Source organism: Diceros bicornis, unplaced genomic scaffold (assembly GCF_020826845.1).
Source record: "Diceros bicornis minor isolate mBicDic1 unplaced genomic scaffold, mDicBic1.mat.cur scaffold_145_ctg1, whole genome shotgun sequence".
Taxonomy (NCBI): domain Eukaryota; kingdom Metazoa; phylum Chordata; class Mammalia; order Perissodactyla; family Rhinocerotidae; genus Diceros; species Diceros bicornis.
In genome coordinates, this window is record NW_026691056.1 from 315,118 (window position 1) to 332,560 (window position 17,443).

Genomic DNA, 17,443 nt, shown 5'->3' on the forward strand with positions numbered 1-17,443 from the left:
AGATAAGCTTGAATGAGACTTGATCATCATTCAGTTCTTCTGTTTCCTTTATTGAGATTGTGCAAATATGCTCTTTTCTCTGTAAAGTTCACTAACTTTATTCATACATAAGGGATGCTGTTGGTTTTATTTATTAAGTTTAAATTGTCTTATTAGAGCAAATGATGAAACTGTTATGGGTTGGATATGAAAGTATGATTTCCAGGAAAAATGTGAAAGAAGATTAGTGCGCACAGAACTTTGCCACAAGGAGCTGATAGCAACTTAAATGATTTTAATTTGAATACTGTTTTATACAACTTTCTTCCATTTACTTCATCCTCTCTGCTTCCTGTAACACTCATATGGGAATGGGGCACTTTCAGGGATTCACTGAACTCATTTACAATATTCAAATGTTTTTGTCTGTTGTGGGTTTTTTTATTGAGGTAAAGTTGACATACAACATTATATCAGTTTCATGGGTACAACGTAATTATTCAGTGTTTGAGTATATATTGAAATGATCACCACAATAAGTCCAGTTAACTTTCGTCCATACATAGTTACAAATATTTTTCTCTTGTGATAAGGATATGGCATATTTCAAGGTGCAGAAGAATCAAAGATGGTGTCATACTTTTCTATATACAGCTTGATGAATTAGGACATAAGTATACACCCTTGAGATTGTCATCACCATCAAGACCACAAACATATTCATCACCTTCCAAAGTTTTCTCTCACCTCCTTTATTACTATCACTCTGTGGTAAGAACTCTTAGTATCTACTCAAGTAGCAAATGTGATGTATGCAATAGAGTTTTGTTAGCTGAAGGCACTACGCCATATCCTACATCTCCAGAACTTATTTATCTTGATAACTGAAACTTTGTATCCTTTGATAATCAGCTCCCCATTTCCCCATCCATCCAGCCCCTGGCAACCACCATTCTAACCTCTGCTTGTATGAGTTTGACAATTTTACATTCCACATATAAGTATTTGCCTTTCTCTGTCTGCCTTATTTCACTTAGCATAATATCTTCTAGGTCCCTCATGTTGTCAAAAATGGCAGGAATTCCTTCTTTTTTCAAGGTTGACGAATATTCCATTTCTTTATCCATTCATCCATCAATGACGTTTAGGTTACTTCCATATCTTCGCTATTGTGAATTAGCTGCAAGGAACATTAGAGTACAGGTATCTCTTTGAGACCTTGATTTCAATTCCTCTGGGTATACACCAGAAGTGGGATTGCTGGATCATAGGCTAGTTTTCTTTTTTGGAGGAACCTCCATACTGTTTTCCATAATGGCTGTACTAGTTTACATTCCCACAAGGTTTCCTTTTCTCCACATCTTCACCAATATTTGTCATCTTTAGGTTTTTTGATAAACGCCATCTTAACAAGTGTGAAGTGATACCTCATTATGGTTTTGATTTACATTCCCTGATGATTAACGATGCCAAACACCTTTTCATACACCTATTGGCCACTTGTATGTCTTCATTGGAAAAAGTCTATTGTGGTCTGTTGCTCATATTTTAAATTGATTTGTCTTTTTTTATTGAGCCAACAGAAAAAAAGGAGAACAAAATTTCCAGGCGTTATGGGTGCTTCCCAGTTGATGCAGACAGTTTTGTGTTTACAGTGGTACCAAAAGGTCATGTTTCGTGCTTTTTCTTCAGCTTGTTATAAGACCAGCAGTAGCTGCGGCATGGCAGATAATCGGGATCTTCTGGGTTTGGAGGTTTACAAAATAGATGAGTGGTAAGGAATTTTTTATATTTCCAAGGAAATTATTGTGATCGTAGTCCATGGAATCCAGGATTAGATAGGTGTAGGAGGAAATTAAGGTGAGGATTGGTGATCTGGCATTACTTCTGATCTTGAGTGACAGGTATCTACTGTATGAGTGTTTGAATAAAAATATTAGAGATCAGGAATTTGTGGTGGGTGAATATGTTTTCTGAATTATTTACTTTTGAAAATAACCACTAGGATTATGTGAACAGCTGGGAGATTGGAGGAAGTCGTTAACAGAGGGTGGTTGATAATATCACTATTGATTTAACCTCTATGAACACCAAGTGGTCAATGGATTAAGCAAATGAGTAGACAGAAAACACAGAAATGGTAAGATTTGGGTTTTAGTAAAGAACTGGGGACTGACTGTCCTGAGTGGGAGTGCCAGGACTTGTGCGGTTGAGAGTGACAAGGACAAGAAGAGAATAGAATCACACTCAAACAAGGAGGGGGTGTTAACAGGATGGAGGGGGAGAAATGATCTGGAGTACTCTTGAATTTTGACCTTGAGCTTTCTGTCTTGATGCAAATCTGCCTGATGACATCCCAGGACACAGGTCAGATCTGTCTCCAGAGGACAGAGGGGGGATGGAAGTACAAAACAGCCAGGATAATTGTCCTAAAAAGACAGGCTTCTTTTATCATTTGACCCACTTTCGTGATTGGTTTTTGTAGAGTAAGAGGAAAAGAAGGATGATAAGAAAGATGACAGTCACGTCTTCGCAGAGGAAGCAGCATAACTGTGAAAACCAGTCCAAACCAAAGCCTGGTTTAAACATCTCCATCCCTTTGAGGATGTCCAGTGACATATTCAAGAGGACCGTGACTAGAATCCCATCACATTCTGGCAATGACGGGTCTCTGGGAGGATTCCTTGGACCAGCCCCACCAAGTCTGCTGGGCCCAGGGACCGCAAGGACTCCAGACCTGCAGCAGTGCAGGACAACTAGTAAGTCCTTTCAATCTTGCCAAAGCATTGCAAAAATTTGCACCTAGTCACACAGGTGAATCCCTGCCAGGTGTGCTCGCAGGTGGTCTGCATTCCAGGTCCCTTGAGCACTCCTACTGGTCTTCAGATTTGGCAGAGATGATTCCAGGAGCTGATATGGGCATTCCACAGCTCGACTGCCAACAATTTCTGACGACTGAGGAAGGTATCAGGAAGGAGGAAAGGGCAGTGAAGAGCACAGGAGCGAGACTGGTGATAGCACTGATGGCGGACAGACTTGCTAGCGAGGCAGACAAAGTGAGGGGCCAAGAAGGCCGTCCTGACAGCAGAGGAAATGGAGCAAGCACCTCAGTGAGGTCTCATGGCTGCGTCCCTAATGTTTCCGTGCTTTGAGCTCTTGAACTTTTAAAATATACCAATACTTTTCTTTTATTAAACTCTGCTGTGTGACATAGAAAATATAGATAGCGGTTTCTTTCTGAGGTGAGTGGTTGAGTTTCAGGTGAGGAGAGAAAGATCTTCCTTTTTCATGCTGTTTTCCCATTTTCTTTTACTATGTACAATATATATTTGTACTTTAAAGTCAGCAGCCAGTTATGAACGTCACGGGATGATTCAGCTTTTCCCATCACAGTCACAGTAAAACCTACGTAAAGTGGATTATTCCTTTTGTGTAATATTCCAATAGACTCCAAAATATTATTTCAAATCACTTTTGTGTCTATGTTCTCAAATTAGATATTTACTTCTAGGTCTCCATTTTTCTTTTCTCTGTTGCATGCCAATTCAGAGTTGCATCTGAGGAAATACCAGATTTCCCACAGTTTTTTAGATCCATGTGTGTTGGAAATGTGATTCATGGAAATGGACATGGCAGTTGGGGAATCGTGCTATTACCGAAAGAGATCTTTTCAGCATCAGTAATGCTGAAAGAAACCACTGCTTGTTGGGATTTAATTGTCTATTTGAGGGATCAAGCTTTCACTGTTGGCACTTCTCTTTCTCTTTGGAGGGAAAATACAGCCTTCCTAGTGTTTCCATTACCAAATCACTTTCCTGGGTGGCTGTGCCATGTCAGGAAGGTCTTGAGATGACGGGAACCAGGGTTCATCCTCAAATTCTGGCTGTTCTGACAAGGCTTCCCTGGCAGAGTGCAGCCTGTGTGTCTGGGTGACACTTGCAGCCATCAGAAAGGAGAGGATACCACACAAGTGCCAAGCGATTCATCTGTCCCTTGTCTTACAGGGTGTTCCTAAGGGATGAGGTTCAAAATGCCACTTGGTAACCATTTGAAAGCTCCTAGTCATGGGGTGGGTTCTCTGTGTGAGCTCAGAACAGTGTCTGTTCACCACCAGATGGGAAGAATTTCAGTATTTTAATTGGTAAGGCTGTGTTCATGCACGTCCATGGACCATCAGTTCTGTGGCATTCCCTGCTGGAGCCCCCCACACCCCTGTCATACCTCATCTTTCAAAGCTCCAAACAGTCTTCACACCCCAGGAGGTTTTGGTAATGTAACCACAGCACAGGATTGGGGGAAAAAACATAACCACCCAGGGGTGACACTGTTTAAGGGCTCGGGCCCAATTGCCCCATTTGGACGAGTTGGTAACACCAACACTTAGTGTGTAAACTGGATGATTGTCCAAGATCATGGACCTCAGAACGACATGGGCTCAGATGTCACCTTGGACAGCAAGGGACAGTGTGGGGTCACTCACTGGCCAGGATTATGGTCCCTTATACTGTCAAAGTAGAGCTCACCGAGGATCCTCTGGCCAAGCCAGAGAGGAGGCTTGGGACCTTCTAGGGAAATTCTGCCCTAAAGGGAATTGCTTAAGGAAGGCAGGGGTGCTGAAAATCCTAGTTTACAGGGAGCAGTCATGTTTATGGAACGAGGCCCAGCAGTAGCCTTAAAAGCTGTATCACAAATCTTTCCGCCTGGATACAAAACAAGCAAGAAAAGGAATTCAGAGTCTTGGACAAGGATCACAGCAGGATTCAAATCCGTGTCAGGGGTGAACAGGGAGCCTCTAGAGGGGCTTCAGGAGAGAGGTCCTTCCTGCCTTTAGTCCATTTGCAAATGAGCTTCCTTGGGCCTTGTCCTCTCCAAGTGCACGTTTTGATCTTTTTACATTGTTTTCCCCACTTAGAGCTGATGCAATTCCAGAGATTGAACTAGAAAACTACAAGTTCCTAAAATTTAGTCAAAAGAAATCTCAAAAAGAGAAGCAGAAAACGTTCCCTGTTCCTCAAGAATGTAGAAAGGCAGCCCCTGCCTGTGGCACGACATGGTCCTGGGTAGTGCTGTTTTAAAGACACCCACATTTCAGTGGTTGTTGCTCTGCCTGTGAAAGTACTTTCAACCTTTAAATCCCAAGAGAACGGGCAGGGGGACACGTCTGCTCCTGGAGGAGCTGAATCATACTGAAATGAACTGGTCTTCGGAATTAGGGGGATTTGGGGGTGTCACCACTAGCCAGGGAAGGGGCTGGCCCTTCTCCCTTCTCCCACGTACAATAAGCTGATGACCCAGAAGAGTTCGTGATTCAAGGAGAAATGTGAGATTCAGTGTCTCACTTACATGCCTACAGAAAGCGAGAGAACCACACCACAACTCCCAGACCGTAAAGGGAACAGGACTTTAATATAATATTCAAATATGACATTTATTGTTTACAACAAATAACTTCTGTGCCTCCCCAGTGGGTGAATAGTTGCTGGGGTAGAGATGTCAGGGAGCTGAGGTGGGTGTGTTCCCTCTCTCTTGGGCGTCATGGGTCACAGGAATCAGCTTACAATGTTCCCCTTCCTGCCAGGTGGGAGGAGCTGGCCCGGTGCATGGAAAACCTCCCAGCTGTGTCCCCGCTGCAGAAGATGGGGCTGTGATCAGCCACTGGTACGGGGCTCAGTGTTGGGGCCTGGGGACTGAGTAGAAGAGTCGAGTTATCTTGGTGGCCTGGAAGAATCATGGCCCCCACCCTGTCCCCAGTACACTGGCTGCTCCAGACACTGTGCTCAGGGTTGTCAGCCACCAGTACCCCATTTGTCCCTGACACGCGAGCGATCATTTAGTATCACCTATTTCACAGAGAGGGAAATGGAGTCTCAGGAAGGTGAAGAGAGTCACTCCAATCACAGGACTGCTCAGTAGTGGAGCTGGGATCCCATTGCCAGCTGTTCGACTACCCAATGCCATGCTTACCCCGAAGACTTACTGAACCCCTAGGAGTCAGTCACCCCGGCCCAGACACTCACTCACCCCTGACCTTGATGATGGCGGGTTCTTCTTGGCCTTGAGTATTCTGCTGGCCAACTAGGTCTGGGGGTCCAGCTGGCAGGACAGGTTGTAGCTCCAGGACAGAGAGGCACCTGTGAACCTAAGAGAAACCACACCTCACATGTCCACCCACTGCCTGCCCAGCAGCTGGAGTCTGGGTGTCCCACAGGTCGCCATGCAATAAGGCCTGGGGCTGAGTGGGGGGCCACGGAGACAGGATCTCTGGACTGGCCAACAGGGAGAGTCCACCCATGCCCTCACCCAACTCCTGCCCGGCCTCAACTATCATTCTCGTTGAGCAGCTCCATGTCCTGGAACCAGGCCCCAAATCGCTCCTCGGGCTCTACGTTGTAATTCTTTGTGGCCACCTGGAGCAGCAGGATCTCCCTCATGACTGGGTATCCCTGGGACCAGAAGGAAGGAGAGGCTGCAGTTAAGGCCTGGGTGAGGGATGCTGCATGGGCCTTGTCGGGTGTCAGGGGTGGGGCGGGGACCAGTCCTGGGAATCCTCCTTCCCTCCAGTTCCTACCAGGTTTTACCTGTTCTCAGAATGGGAATAAGCAGCGCCTCCTCCAGGACTTTTTCCTTGATGCCATCCTCCCCTCAACCCACCTGTCAACTGGATGTGTCTCCCACTTCTCTGTTATCAAACTCTTCCACTCAATGTAAGATACAGGGGGTGGAGCCAGGGACTGTTCTGCCCAGAGGGTCTCTGAATTCCTCCTCCTTCCCCTCCCCTGAACGGGGTGTGGCAGCTGTTCACTTCAGTCCTCTTCTCAGGTTGATCTCATTCCCCTGGAAGGTACAGAGCCAGAGTCCATCAGACAGAGCTCCCTAGACTGACTAGCCCCCTAGGCCCACCCCTTCTCAAGTTGCACTACTGCCAGGTCCCCAGAGGGGGCCGGGCATGCAGAGAAAACAGGACTTGGAACTAGGCCTGGCTCTGGGCTCCAGAGAAGGAGGACATGGGGGAGAGGCTAAGGGACCTGGCAGCACAACCCTCTCTGATGACAGACTTGGAGGCTGAGGCCTCAGGCAGAGGGGACTGCTCAGCGACTTATGTGCTGCCTGACTTGGAGGGGCCCGAATCCTCTCTCCCATCACGGGCAGCATGGGAGGGAGAGGCTGAGTCCAGCTCAGATAAAACTTCACGCAGCTGTGCCATCAGGCAGCTCTGAGCTTCCCCAGCCTGGGGAATCGGAATGGGTGTCTCAGGTGGAAACTCTGTTCTCTCATCCCTAAGATGTGCCTGATGCCCCAGCTCCTAGAGGCGGCTGTGAGGCTCTCAGGAGAGATGTGCCAAGTGCTGAGAGCTCAGAGCTCAGTTCAGGGGCTCCCACATCCCAAAGCTCAGGATCCTGGTCCTCAATGCCTGGTCCTCAGGTGCACCCACCTCGAGATTATCACCCATCAGCAGGTGCAGCAACAGCAGGTGACCAAGGAAAGTGACAATATAGGGGATGACACTCTGTGACATCAGAGTGTGGGTGGGATGAGCCCTTGCTCTCAAGTCAGCCCCCTGCAGACACTCCCCTGTAAAGTCCTCACCCTCAGCCTCCTTACGCACCCCAGGGTTCCCACGGGGAGCAGCCTAGGACTCTTAGCAGCCTCCCCTCAATTTCTCCTCCCTTCACACCATAAGAACACCACACTCCTCCTCCTCACCTCCCAGGGCTGGCTTCTGGCAAATCACAGGGCATGCAGTCCCTGGCCGTCCCCACAACAATCATCCTGCACCAGTTCTCCCAGGCCCTCCTCCTGGTCACTTCTACTGGGGGATTCAGGCACTGTGGCAGCAAGAGGAAGGGCCATCCTCTCTTGATTTGAGGCCTCCAGCTGGGAGGGGAGAGCCCCTCCCCCACAGGCACACTCACCTGCTGCTGCTGCTTCTCCAGCACTCTATGGGGACTGATCTGCGGGGGGGCAAACGTCGAGGGCCCCTCCTGCCAGGGTAGAGGAGAGTGTCAACGGGCCATACTCCCCTCACCCCATTTCTCTCCAGCACCACTGGCCTCCGAACCTGGACATCTGACTCGAGTCAACTGGTACCAATGCCAATACATCCTCCAAGGTTTTGTGATTCTAGAACAAGCCCAGCTCCAACTTGCACTCTGGGTGTGAGCTTGGGCTTTCGGTCTGGCCTTCCTGAGCCTCTTTTCTCATTTGGAAAGTGTGAGAACTCCAGCTACCTCACAAGTACTCCTGAGGACTCAGTGTCACATGACTGTCATCATTGTGCTCGCCCTCACCCCTCCAGGTGGAGCAGGCAGAAATCTCCCACAGTCCTTTCCTCACCCTTAACTCATCATCACCGTGGGAGGCCTGCACCACACAATCACCATCCCTCCCTTCCCTGATGAGGAGAGAGAGGCCCAAACAGGGGCAGTGAGTTGCTCAGGGGCCCAAAGAGGAGAGGCTGCTTGCTCCTCCCAGCCAGATGCCCTGTTCCCACATCCTCACCTAACCCTCAGCCCCACCACTGACAACAGTCCTGTCCTCTGAGCTCTCACAGCTTGGTCCTGGGCCGAGCAGTGGAGAGGACGGGGTGTCTTGGGAGTCTGGTTGCATGGCTCCTGCCTGCCCCAGTCTCGTGGAGTGTCTGGCCCCCAGGCTGGGCCAGAGGCCATGCCAAAGCCTTCTCCTCACCAAGGAACCCCTCAGGACATTCCCCTGCCCTGAACTCTTTCTTTATCCACTCAGGAATTGAACCCCCAATGTGCCACATCTGATCCACAGGGAAGGTGGTGACAGGACGCTTTGCTTCCTCATTTACGTGAAGCTCCAAACGTCCTTTCAGCAGGATCCACTAAGAATCCATGAGTTGCCTAGATGCTTCTCATAAGCCCCTGGGGGCATATGTCATTGCCAATCAGGCACTCAGATGAGACTCTTGTGGTTGACTCGAGTGACTGCTCTAGGCGTCCGGGGGGGTCCCCAAAAGCACACACATCTGTCTCTGGTCCAGCCGTTCAGGCCCAAGGATGAGCAGCCTGTTTGTCCACCTGGACCATGGGAATCCTCTGCCATGCATGTCCCTGGGACAGGCTGGGTGCCCTCCCCTTGGAGACATGGTGAAGACAGAAGGAGCAGCAGGGGCCTGGCTTCCTGAGGACAGGTTTAGGCTGAGGGCTAAACCCACCGCAACAGCTTGGAAGAAGCTACATCCAGCAGGATGGACGTGCATGGAAGCCAGAGACCTGCTGATGGCACCAGCTCAGCAACTCCTCCTGGAACAGCACAACCAACAACACTGTGTCCCACGACCAGGGCCTCCTGCCCAAAAATGGCACCCTGCTGCCCGTTAGCTGAACAGATCCCTCTGCTTGTTAACCTGGACAAGATAGACTGGAATGTTTCAGAGAAATTTCAAGTGAGAAACTATCAAAAGCACAGCCTGCCCAGTACCCCTGCCGCCTCCCCCCTCCTCTCTTTCCAGACCCACAGCCTCCACTCTATCTTGGTCATCAGTTCTCTGCTTAAGGACTCATCTTGGCTATAGACCTCCTTAAGTTTTTCAGAGCTTTACCCGAGGGGAGAGGAAAGAGGGAAGGATAAATTTAGGGATAATGTGAGGGGTCTGAGTGCAAATCCCTTTTCTTTGACAACCCAAGAGATTCAACCTGCCTGAAGGAGTGTTCTCACTGGGCTCCTCTGAGCGCTAAGGTCTCATGGGACTGGGAGGGGACTCTCCTGTTGGTCACTGGGGTCTCCACTTCCCAGCTCTACAGAGCAGCTCTGTTTTGAGCACTATGAGTTTCAACAGGCCATAGAGTTCTGTTGTTATAAACACTTGAAAATCTCCAATGTGGCTCAACCTAATAGCTGACATTTAGGGAAACCGAGTCCTGAAGCAGAACATGTTCACTAAGGACACCAGGAGACTTAGAGACCAACTGCCCACTCCCAGGCCCTGTCCCCAGCATTTGCTGCCTCCCAGGAGTTCTCGGCTGACTGAGGCGCCAATGGCAGACATACAGGAGATCCCCCATCCATCCTGGTCCTCCTATGGAGAGAGGCCTACCTCTCTTCCCCGCGTGTGTTCTTCAGGTGGCTTGTGGAGGTTTTCTGCAGAGCAGAGATGAAAGTGCGAGGCGAGGAGAAGTTCTTCCAGATCTCGCACTCCTGGGGAAGGGAAGAGAATGAAGTGTGAGGTTGGGCACTGGAGCCCCGCTTGCTCTCGCTTCAGTCCCCTTCTATTTACATCTCCCCTCCTGGATGAGACAGATGCTCAGGGAGCCCCAGAAGGACATTTAGGACCCAGAAAGTAAGACTCACAAGGAGGAGTTTAGCTCAACCCAGGGAAGGAGCCAGGTAGGAAGTGAGCATCCTCCTACTGGGACCTGGAGTCAAAGTCAGCGGGGCCCCTGGCAGGAAGGGCCTAGGGACCTGCAGGAGCTTAGACCACACACTTCAATCCTGGGAGCTGATAAAGGTGGAGAGGCAATTCCAAAGTCTCCAGAGAGGGGCTCTACTGGGCCTCCCACGGCACACCTGGGCCACCTGGACCCAGAGCTCTACCACCATCGCCCTGTCCTGGGCTGTCATGCTCGCGTCCCCGAGGCAGGTGGTGATGACGAAGCTGGCCACCCTTCTGAACTGGTCGATGGTGGCCTGGATGGTGGGTGTCTAGTGCTCACTGCCAGGCTTATTCTTCTTGTGCCAGGTGGATCCCAGGCACTGAGAGGGCACCACCTTCCAGAAGAGCTCCTGGGGGACAGGGGAAGTGTCATCCAGCCCTGCCACAGGCCACCTCTGTGTCCACAGCCATTAAAGTCCCACACAGTTGTCACAGTTTAGAGCTGGAGCTCAGGAAGCTCAGGATGTGGCCTGAGCCTTGTGAGAGTCCCTGGGTTTTCTTCTCTGTCCACCGAGGGTACACAACACAGGATGACCCAGGACCCACTCCCGGCAGGGAAGGTAGAGGGGCATTTGCACCCAGCCCGTCCTGGCTAACTCCAAGCTCCAGACGGTGGCTCAACTCTGCTCATGCCAAGGGGGTATCTGCCACCACCCTGATCTCCGTTCTGGTCTCACTCCCCATTCTGATGCACATTCCCCCATGGCAGCTACAACCACTGGTCTTGTTTGTCTCCCTTGTAGTGAAGCACACATCAAGTGTCAAGTCCTGAGGCTGTTGAGCCTCCTGAGGAGACGGCTCGGCCACCGTAGACCTGGCTGCACACAGTGAGTTCCCCTCCACCACTGATGGGCCAGGACCTGTCAAGCTTTCCATCTCTTAAACCTCATGGAGCTGGCACAGCCACTCTGTGGAGCAGGTCCTGTTACTGTCCAACTCTACGGTCTGCAGGTGGACAGCAAAGGCTTGGCGGTTCCGGAAGTTGCCCAGGGCATATGGTTGGTAAGGGGTGGAGCTGGGATTTGGGCCCAGATCATGGGAGTCTGGATCAGGTCTGGGGCAAGGATGGAAGAGGCAAGGCCTTCTCCACCCCACACTGAGATCCCAGCTGTTCACCACATCCATCACGGTCAACTGCTCCACCACCAGCTTAGGAGAGAAGGCAGTGAGGTTGGGCTTCTTCTCACGCTCCTTAACAGCCACAGGTGGAGATGGACTTCCCACTAGAAATGATGGTGCAAGTGACTCCAGCTCAGCAGCTCTCACTCCTACTGGAGCCGTTGTTGGCCCTTGCTCCAGCTCCAACACTGCTGATGGAGGGGACGCTGGCGTCAGCTCTAGTAGTGGTGATGTGAACGGAACTGGAGCCAGTTCTACCTCCACCACTGCCCACTGCTCTGCTTCTGCCACTGGCTGGAGCTCTGCAGCTGGCGCTACAGTGGGATAAAGAGAAAGATTCACCCACATAGCTGACTTTCCATGTGTCCTTCTAAACACAGGAAAGATCCCACTTCCCTTCCAGGAATATCCAGCCTGCAGTCCCCCTTACTCTCTGCCTCTGCCTCAGTGGCCTCCAGAAGCTCACACTGGGCAAGGGTAAGAGCGTCATGGCAGCTCAGCTCCGAAACAGGCAAGGTTACCTGCGTGTACATCCCCTTTAGCTTGAAAAAGGGACAGCCCCAGTCTGGTCACTCCCTAGTTCTGGTCCAACCTGGTCATCTCAAGGTCCTGAGTGTGGAGACCCTCTGCTCCTGTTCTCATCTCAGAGCAGCACTGGGTGGTGTTTGTGGCCTCAGGCACCTTCCCCTTGCCTAGTGAGTTGGTGAAATTGAAACCACTGGGCAGCTCCTTGATGACCTTCTTACTGGAGTTCTGCAAAGACTGCTCTGGAGCTGGACCTGAAGGAATCAGAGGTTGCCTGCACACTGCCACTGAGGTCATCCTCCAAGAGAAAGTCTGCTCCTCAGTTCAGGCACAGAGGGACATCCCTGCAAAGAACTGTGGTCAGGCAGGAAAAGAGATGAAACCTCTATGGCTCAATAACATAAGAGTAGAGGAGATCACCTTCCCATGCTGCCAGCCATGACCTGGGCTATGAACATGACAGGCCCACCATGCTTCCGACACCTAACAACCAGCTCCTGCCCAGGAATGGCCTGCCCCTAATACCCTGCCTTCTCTCCAAACAAACACACACAGACACACACACAAGATGAGGGACAGGGGTGTGGGGCTGATCAGGTGGGATCACAGTTGTGTCCTGGCCTACACTAGCCTTTCCTGGGTTGCCCCGTGTTACCCTTCACTGTCTCCTGCCAGACGCCCAGATGCGTCGGGGATGAGGGCTGAGCCAACGTCGGCAACGACCAAAAAGTTTCTCTTTCTGGGTTTTTTGTGCCTAGATCCTCCAAAAGTTGGGATACAACAACAAAATATTTTTTCCTGTTGACTGCCTCCAGTCAAGTGAGCTGGATGGGGGACTGTGGGTGCCTGGTTACCAGAGTTCTAAGATCTTCTGAGGTCTATGACCAAGGAAGTGAGGTCTTTTTTCAAGATTCCTTTACCTAGGCCCCTTCCCTCTATCAGACTTGTCCAGAGCTGCCCCCTGTGCCCTGGCTGCTAACCCTCCTCCCCTATGTCATCTCCTGAACTGTACACAAGGAGCCTACACAGCCCTAGCCACAGCTCCCTGGAAACCTAAGTCGGGTCGTAGCTTTGAGGAGACAGAGATGAATGCAGACTTCCTTTTTCTTACCAGTTCTTCATCCTGAGAATGTCCCTGTACCTCTCAGATCTTCCCCAGTCTCTAAACCTGCACCATGGGGATCAGGCTAGAATCTACTTCTTAGGGATGTCACCCGGTGTATATGACATAATATCTATTACCCCTGTGGGCTGGTGTCACATGTACCTAAGGCACAATCTTAGAGATGGAAGAATAACAAGAAGGGGTGACAGGTAGCACAGAACACCACTCAAAACAAGCCTGGGTTCTAGCAATGTGATATTGGAACAGTCGCTTCCAACTTGGCCTCATTTTCAGGTCAGCATCATGAGGGGGTTGAAACTAGTGGAAATTTACATACTGCCATCCTGCAGCATAAAACCATTCAATTGTTTCCTGTTTAATGGAGAATGAGACCCAAGTGTCTCTTCTTGTCCTATGAGGTGGGCAGCCTCCACAGTGGTACCCAGTAAGCCCCACCCATGGTATAGCCATCCCAGTGGAACCACTAAGTAGTTAGTAACTGGCTTCTTAACATAATAACAGCAAAAGTGATGGGATGTCTTGTCTAAATTTTAACTAAAAAAGTCTCCCACTTCATCTTACTCCCTCTTTCATGTTCCATCTCTCTCTCTCTCACTCTGTCGATTCCCTGTAATTGAGGAATCAAATACCAGTGTTTTAGGGCTGCCCAATGTGGACGCCTAGAGAAGAGAGAAGCACGAGATCGCCCAGGACAACAGACAGAAAGAAACTCAGGCTCTCAGTCCAAACTGTACCCTAAAAGCTGAGAGTGAACTTCGGGGCCAGTCCTCCCCCAGTTGAGCCTCAGTTGCAGGCCACACAGGGTGGTGATGAGGTAAGAGGGAGGAAAGGAATGTGGGAGCTTTCTGCCTGCTCCACCTGGAAGGGTGAGGGCGAGAACAATGTCATGTGACACTGAGTCCTCAGGAGAACCTGTGAGGTAGCTGGAGTTCTCACACATTCCAGATGAGGAAACAGGCTCAGGGAGTCCTGGCCCAAAGCCCAAGCTCACACCCAGTGTGAGAGTTGGAGCTGGGCTTGTTCTAGAATCATAACATCTTGGAGGATGGAGTGCTATTGGTACCAGTTGCCTGGAGTCAGATGTCCAGGGTCAGAGGCCAGTGGTGCTGGAGAGAAATGGGGTGAGGGGACTATGGCCTTACTGACACTCTCCTCGACCCTGGCAGGAGGGGCCCTCCACGTTTGCCGCCCCACCGCAGATCAGCCCCCATATAGTTCAGGAGAAGCAGCAGCAGCAGGTGAGTGTTCCTGTAGGGGAGAGGCTCTGCCTTCCCAGATGCAGGCCTCAAATCAAGAGAGAACAGCCCTTCCTCTTGCTGCCACAGTGCCTGAATCGCCCAGTAGAAGTGACCAGGAGGAGGGCCTAGAAGAGCTGGTGCAGGATGGGTTGTTGTGGGGAGGGCCAGGGACCGCATACCCTGTGATTTGTCAGAAGCCGGCCCTGAGAGGTGAGGAGGAGGAGTGTGGTGTTCTTGGGGTGTGAAGGGCGGAGGAATTGAGGGGAGGCTGCTAAGGGTCCTAGGCTGCTCCCCGTGGGAACCCTGGGGTGGGCCAGGAGGCTGAGGGTGAGGACTTTTCAGGGGAGTGTTTGCAGGGGCCCAACTTGAGAGCAAGGACTCATCCCATCCACACTCTGATGTCACAGAGTGTCATCCCCTATATTGTCACTTTCCTTGGTCACCTGCTGATGCTGCACCTGCTGATGGGTGATAATATCGAGGTGGGTGCACCTGAGGACCAGGCAGGGCGGATCATGAGCCTTGGGCTGCGGTAGCCCCCGAAGTGATCTCTGAACTCTCAGCACTTGGCACATCTCTCATGAGAGCCTCGCAGCCGCCCCTTGGAGCTGGGACATCAGGCACATCTTAGGGATGAGAGAACAGAGGTTCCACCTGAGACACCCATTCCGATTCCCCAGGCTGGGGAAGCTCAGAGCTGCCTGACGGCACAGCTGCATGAGGTTTTATCTGAGCTGGACTCAGCCTCTCCCTCCCATGCTGCCCATGGAGGGAGAGAGGATTTGGGCCCCTCCAAGTCAGGCAGCACATAAGTCGCTGAGAAGTCCCCTCTGCCTGAGGCCTCAGCCTCCAAGTCTGTCATCAGAGAGGGTTGTGTTGCCAGGTCCCTTAGCCTCTCCCCCATGTCCTCCTTCTCTGGAGCCCAGAGCCAGGCCTAGGTCCAAGTCCTGTTTTCTCTGCATGCCCGGCCCCCTCTGGGGACCTGGCAGTAGTGCAACTTGAGAAGGGGTGGGCCTAGGGGGCTAGTCAGTCTAGGGAGCTCTGTCTGATGGACTCTGGCTCTGTGCCTTCCAGGGGAATGAGATCAACCTGAGAAGAGGACTGAAGTGAACAGCTGCCACACCCCGTTCAGGGGAGGGGAAGGAGGAGGAATTCAGAGACCCTCTGGGCAGAACAGTCCCTGGCTCCACCCCCTGTATCTTACATTGAGTGGAAGAGTTTGATAACAGAGAAGTAGGAGACCCATCCAATTGGCGGTGGGTTGAGGGGATGGTGGCATCAAGGAAAATATCCTGGAGGAGAGGCTGATTATTCCCATTCTGAGAACAGGTAGAGCCTGGATTGAACTGGAGGGAAGGACAGTTCCCAGGACAGGTCCCCTGCCCCACTCCTAACCCCCCACAATGTCCATGCAGCATCCCCCACTCAGTCCCTATCTGCAGCCTCTCTTTCCCTCTGGTCCCAGGAATACCCAGTCATGAGGGAGATCCTGCTGCTCCAGGTGGCCACAAAGAATTACAACGTAGAGCCCGAGGAGCGATTTGGGGCCTGGTTCCAGGACATGGAGCTGCTCAACGAGAATGATAGGTGAGGCTGGGCAGGAGTTGGGTGAGGGCAGGGGTGGACTCTCCCTGTTGGCCAGTCCACAGAGCCTGTCTCTGTGGCCCCCCACTCAGCCCCAAGCCTTATTGCATGGCGCCCTCTGGGACACCCAGACTCCAGCTGCTGGGCAGGCAGTGGGGGGACACCTGAGGTGTGGCTCCTCTTAAGCTCACAGGTGCCTCTCTGTCCTGGAGCTACAACCTGTCCTGCCAGCTGGACACCCAGACCTAGTTGGCCAGCAAAATACTTAAGGCCAAGAAGAACCCGCCATCATCAAGTTCAGGGGTGAGTGAGTGTCTGTGCTGTGGTGACTGACTCCTATTGGTTCAGTAAAACTTCGGGTTAAACGTGCCCTTAGGGAGTCGGACAAATGGCCCTGGGATCCCAGCTCCACTAATGAGCAGTCCTGTGACTGGGGTGACTCTCTTCAACTTCCTGAGACTCCGTTTCCTCCTCTGTGAAATAGGTGATACTAAATGATCGCTCGCGTGGCATTGACAAATGGGGTACTGGTGGCTGACAGCACTGAGCACAGAATCTGGAGCACTCAGTGCAGGGGGGACAGGGTGGGTGCCATGATTCTAAGAGAGGACCCCCAGGATAACCCGACACTTCTACTCAGTCGCCAGGCCCCAACACCAACTCCCGTACCAGTGGCCTATCACAGCCCCATCCTCAGCAGCGGGGACATAGCTGGGAGGCTTGGGCTGCACTGGGCCAGCTCCTACCTCCTGACGGGAAGGGGAGAATTGTAAGCTGATCTCCGAGGTCCCCTTAAACCCAAGAGAGAGGGGACGACCCCACCCCAGCTCCCTGATGTCTACACCCCAGGACCAATTCACACATTGTGGAGGGATAGTAGTTATTTGTTGTAAACAATAAATGCCATATTTGAATATTATATTAAAGTCCTGTTCCCTTACAGCCTGGGAGTTGTGGTGTGGTTCTCTCGCTTTCTGTAGGCATGTAAGTGAGACACTGAATCTCACATTTCTCCTTGAATCACGAACTCTTCTGGGTCATCAGCTTATTGTATGTGGGAGAAGAGAGAAGGGCCAGCCCTTCGCTGGCTAGTGGGAACAGACCGAAGTCCCCCTAATTCCGAAGACCAGTTCATTTCAGTATCATTCAGCTCCTCCAGGAGCAGACATGGCCCCCCGCCAGTTCTCTTGGGATTTTAAGGTTGAAGGTACTTTCACAGGCAGAACAACAACCACTGAAATGTGGGTGTCTTTAAAACAGCACTACCCAGGACCATGTCGTGCCATAGGCAGGGGCTGCCTTTCTACATTCTTGAGGAACAGGGAACGTTTTCTGCTTCTCTTTTTGAGATTTCTTTTGACTAAATTTTAGGAACTTGTAGTTTTTTGGTTCAATCTCTGGAATTGCATCAGCTCTAAGTGGGGAAAACAATGTAAAAAGATCAAAACGTGCACTTGGAGAGGACAAGGCCCAAGG

General features: G+C 51.1%; 1 long non-coding RNA gene across 1 annotated transcript; it reads left to right on the top strand.

Moving 5' to 3' along the window:
* Window positions 1-15,657: 15,657 nt before the first annotated feature.
* Window positions 15,658-16,669, top strand: LOC131402547 (uncharacterized). Its single transcript, XR_009218761.1, has 3 exons — window positions 15,658-15,712; window positions 15,849-15,970; window positions 16,608-16,669. It is a non-coding gene; the product is annotated as an uncharacterized LOC131402547 (long non-coding RNA).
* Window positions 16,670-17,443: the final 774 nt, after the last annotated feature.